General features: G+C 43.8%; 1 long non-coding RNA gene across 1 annotated transcript; it reads left to right on the top strand.

The window, feature by feature from the left end:
• Positions 1 to 2,969: 2,969 nt before the first annotated feature.
• On the top strand, positions 2,970 to 4,814 carry LOC112889436. Its single transcript, XR_003228154.1, has 3 exons — positions 2,970 to 3,252; positions 3,452 to 3,621; positions 4,613 to 4,814. It is a non-coding gene; the product is annotated as an uncharacterized LOC112889436 (long non-coding RNA).
• Positions 4,815 to 5,019: the final 205 nt, after the last annotated feature.

Below are 5,019 nucleotides of genomic sequence, written 5' to 3'. Positions count from 1 at the left end.
CGCTTGCGCCGCCCGAGCAGCCGCGGTGGCCCGGTGCCGATGCGGATGCCTCCTGTGCCCTCTTCAAACAGCGCGCCTTTCGTTCGCCGTGTTTATGGGCACGGGATGGAAGGTGTGACGCATCAACCTATCAAAAACGGAGAGAAGATTATCCCCACGGTATTACGCTAAGAAAGCTCAACCGGCCGGAGTCCAGCCGAGAAAGGTCACGAGAGCCACGCATGGGGATGCTACCGGGAGCTCCTATATAACTTGTGAGCATTTTCAAGTCCATTAGATTAAAATTAGAGCTCTGAAAATTCAACATTTCAAAAATTAGATTCAACATTTTCTAAGAAAATAGATCAACATTTTAAAGTAACAGATCCAACATTTTACGTGAACACGAATCAAAATTTTGAAAAAAAAATACAACCATCAATATTTTTCAGAACATATTTCAACATCTTAATAATAACAAATTCAACATTTTACATAAATGCAAATCAACATTTTGAAAAAAAAATACAACCATCAATATTTTTCACAACCTATTTCAATATCCTAAAAGGATTGATTCAACAGTTTCCAGAACCTAGATCAATGTTTTACAAAATCTAGTTTATTCACTCTTTCTTCTTCATTCTCTGGCGATTGCGACCGCAGCGGCACGGCAGCAGGGGCGGTGAGGGTCCGCGTGCTGCGGGGCGCCACGGTGCAGTGGGGGCGGCGAGCTTCCGCATGCCGCAGGTAGGGTGCGCCTGGCCACGACAGATCCGTGCGGCCGCGGCCATAGCACGAGAAGCGCGCAGGGCGCCGGTGCATGCGGCCACAGCACGGTCGGAAGTGGCGGGTCCGGTACTATGGAGAGCATGGTGAGGTCAAATCCGATAGTCACGAGATCGTACGAATTTGCAGCACCAGAATCTATATAATAAATGTGCTTTGGGAAGCTATACATATTGTGATTGGTAGGCTGCAATAAGGATCTATCCAGACCTGCGTAGTGCAGCTTGGATGTTTGGTAGCTTGAATAGTTCCGGTTGTGCAAATGATCATGTACGGTCTATACAAATGCTCGTCTCCGGTTGTGTAGGCTGCGCGGCGCCCTGTCTGGCTAAGTTTTGACCCAAGTCTAGCTACACCAATGCAGTCTAGCACCCTGTCTGGCTAAGTTTTGATCCAAACCTAGCTACACCAATGCAGCCTAGAAAGCAATGCAGCTATTCAAACAAAATCTTATGTGGGCCAAAACAAAATAAAAATATGTAGCCAACCAAATAAATTCATAAAATACTGCACAAGGTCTAGCTTAGACTGATCCTGCATAATTCTTAGCCAGACCAGAAATAAACCAAGTAACCGATTACACCCATAAATTTGCAGAATGCCAACCCCTATGCTTCCAACCTTAACCTGTGCTTTGATGTCCAAACCACTACCAGCCCCATACATGAAGGCCCGGCCACCGCATGTTGGTTTACACATGCCGACCAGGGGAAACAAGGTGTGACTTTTTTGTTACAAGTCTGAAATTTGTTTATATGGGAATTCAAATTCGGAACCTACAGTGATACTAGGCTACACGTCCGTTCGGACTTGACGGAGCTGCACATTGGAACGAGCCAATGGCCGCCAGGAACTCGTATGACTGAGAACTCCTCCAACAATATCACATATTTTATATTTTTTTAAAGATCCAGACATTCCGACTGTCAGATCCGAGATTACGAAACTGTGCACATAGCAGCGTACATATCAATGATGAGACATGGTCCATACCCTACACCAATTGTAATTACCCGTACATAATTGTAACTACTCGTACAGAGCAGGATTAGTTGGAATAGAAGTAAACTACCTGAGTGGTACTCAGGTAACACTCCTAAGCTGGTATCGGGCTAGAATTTTCATATAATCCTCTCCCTTAGACTATTGAAAGATAAGGATAGAAACTCAAGATAAGATAAGGACAGAAGACTTAATATTAAATTGACCCTCAGTCTGATTCTACGAGTTAATCTAAGACTTCAGGGCTACTCCATATGGAATGCGAGTTTAATCGCACCCTATATAAAAGAAGATTTGACAACTACTCGGGGCATGAGCACCTCATAGCCTCGATGCAGCTAAGAAAATACTCGGAAGACACCTTAAAGATGGAGTTCAGAGGACTCAAAGACGCCTTCAGAAGTACTCGGAAGCTTGCAGAGCTCGACTACAAAGAGCTCGAGAGCTTGTCAAACCCGGATATACGGGACTGCACACGTGGCCTAAATCTTACAGGATAAGGGGTGGGATATGGCCCACGTCCCACACTGGTTGTACCTACTCGTAGCGTAGTAAGACTATTCATACAGTGGTAAAACTAGTCGGATACAGTAGGAAACCACCCGAAAACTACTCAGGTAGGACTCTAGGGCTTCTATCCGACTGGAACTTCCATGTAACCCTATCCCCCAGACTATATAAGGGCGGACAAGAATCCTCCTCAAGTAGGGAGCATGAGGGACAATTTGTGCCTCATGCAACAGATCACTTAGGAAATCACCCGATGACCACCTAAGGCAATACAAACCACACATGACGTAGGGTATTACGCTCTCGACGGTCCGAACCTGTTTAAACTTTGTGTTGCTTGCACTTTCAAGTTCCTAATCTCGGCGATATACTACCTGCAAATTCACCGCCTTAAAAATATCCATCGGCGGACATGACGATAAAACACCGACGGTGGGGACGACTGGCTCCTGTTGGACGCCCAACGCAGGGACGGGGAGCCTCGCCGTGATGGGCGGCGCCCAGTAGTCGCGGCTGGGCAGGGATGGGCCGCGCCTGGCCGTTGAACGCGCGGGGATGGGCGGAGATGAGAAGCTCCTGCTGGTCTTCCACTGCTCCATGCCTGGGCGGGTCGGGCGGCGACCGACGGAACGTTGAGGTAGGAGCGCTACGGCTTGCGACGTTCGGCAATTTGATAGTAGTAGAAAAGAACTCACAAAAGTGACGGGTAGCAAAAACACTAGGAACCAAAAGCCTACGAAAGGGATACAAGCCTAGAGGAAGAAAGAAGAAACTTTATCCTGGAAGATGAAGAGATCAGAGAATTAAATTTTGGTACAACGTGCCCGCCCGTGTTGCGGCCACATCCTTTGCCACATCCGGGGGCTCCTCTTCGGGGTAGGCACCAATCTCGTCGCCGCCACCTACCACCCGCTAGCCGCAGCGCGCCGAAATTCGGCGGCAACATGGAGGGCCCATCAGCGACGGCAGCAGGTTAGTTCATCCGCTCCCCAGACGCGTTCAACTGGTAGTGCCTAGATGCGAGCCACATGCATGAGTTCTGGGTGTCCCTGTGTGTTCAAGCAACAGGCAACTGAGTTCATTGCCATTAGGATTTTTTTTACAGCATCTTTTACATTTCTGATGTGCATCCGGTTATAATTTTTACTCCAACTTCATATCGAAATCACAGAGCATCGCAACGGATTGAAATCATAGAGCACCAGTGTCAGTGAGCAAGCACTCTCCGCTGCAGGACTTTGTACTTGTCAAGCCACGACTCAGGTGCAAGGTGATGGCCCATCGCACCCCCGCCAGCCCCTGTCGAAGCGCCAATTACCATCAACAGTTCAAGAAGACGAGGTTGGAAGTCCATTCTTTTTTTTTTATCACTCCACCAATACAATTTTACTTCTACACGCGCAATAGCCTGGAACTTGGCACCTCCGCACATACGAAGTTTGAACCCAATTTGTTTACTTGTTTTTTAGTTAGATGAATTGCAGTACCCTATCTACTAGGAGTAATTTTAAGCATTCAAAGAAAAAATTTTCAATCTAATTGGATCCATTTCGTTACCATAATTTAACCAATAGGGATTTTAAATTTTCAGACAAGAAACCGCATATTAACATGTCCAGGAATAATAAACAAATTAGAGAAGTAATATTCAATCCAATTGGATCCATTCAATTGCCGTAGTGTGACCAAGAGTAAATTTAAATGTTTAGAGAAGTAATTCGTATCCTAGCATCTCCACAAGTAAATTTAAATGTTTAGAGAAGTACTTTTGATTACAATAGGATCTGTTCCATCAGCATATGCAAAGCATGAGTAATTTTAAATTCTCTTATGAGTAACTCACAACTTATGGTGTCCATGAATACCATTTGCAGAAGTAATTTTAAATATCTTGTAAGGTACTCGATTATACCATTTGTCATGCTGATCAGATTAGTCCATGCAAATCAATATGTGATGCCATTGACATATAAATCTACTAGTGTGTTATTTCCTGTGTCATAATGACTTTACTTGTTTCGGTTTAAAATTGTTTCTTTGAATAGTGATAATGCCAACCCATGATAAACATAAATGCCCACAGTATATTTGAATTACTTCATTAAATTTGAAAGTACTAGTCAAAAACTATATTTCTCAGAATAACTGAATAAGATCAAGGTGAATGAGCTACAATTATAGTACTACTCTCAAGTCATTATAAAAATACTGCTCTCAATTTTGAAAAATACTTTTTCTCAAGGTTATTGCGAAACTAACTTCTTTATGTATGAAAATTACTTCTTTGAACTAACAATATTCATGTACCTCGTATTTTTATTTCTTTGACAAGGTTATCTAGTATTTTGAACCTGCATATTTATGGTTCAGTATGGTTCTCTTGCAACTCCGGCCAGCCATGGAAGGAAAGCAAGCGAGGCTGCAATCTGGTCATGGTGGAGAACAGAACGAAAGCTAGGAAGCAAGTATAGCAGGATTTATCTGCCATCTGCTACCGCTGCACCGCTGGCATCATCATCAATTCCCAGCCTTCCCTGCAACAAAATACAGTTAGATTTAATCTGTTATAGTATACACAACATTTTGTGCTCACTCTAGGAAATGATGGGCAATTCTATTGTGTTTGTGCGATCAGCTTGTACGTCACATAAATTTTGTTGAACTAAATTATGTGTAATCAGCTTTTAATTTTTTAGATATGTGATTACATATAACAGATATTACATGTTGTTTGGTGGC

This window comes from Panicum hallii, chromosome 1 (assembly GCF_002211085.1).
Source record: "Panicum hallii strain FIL2 chromosome 1, PHallii_v3.1, whole genome shotgun sequence".
Taxonomy (NCBI): domain Eukaryota; kingdom Viridiplantae; phylum Streptophyta; class Magnoliopsida; order Poales; family Poaceae; genus Panicum; species Panicum hallii.
The sequence above is the reverse complement of the archived record's forward strand: the minus strand, read 5'-3'. Positions and strand labels throughout refer to the sequence as shown.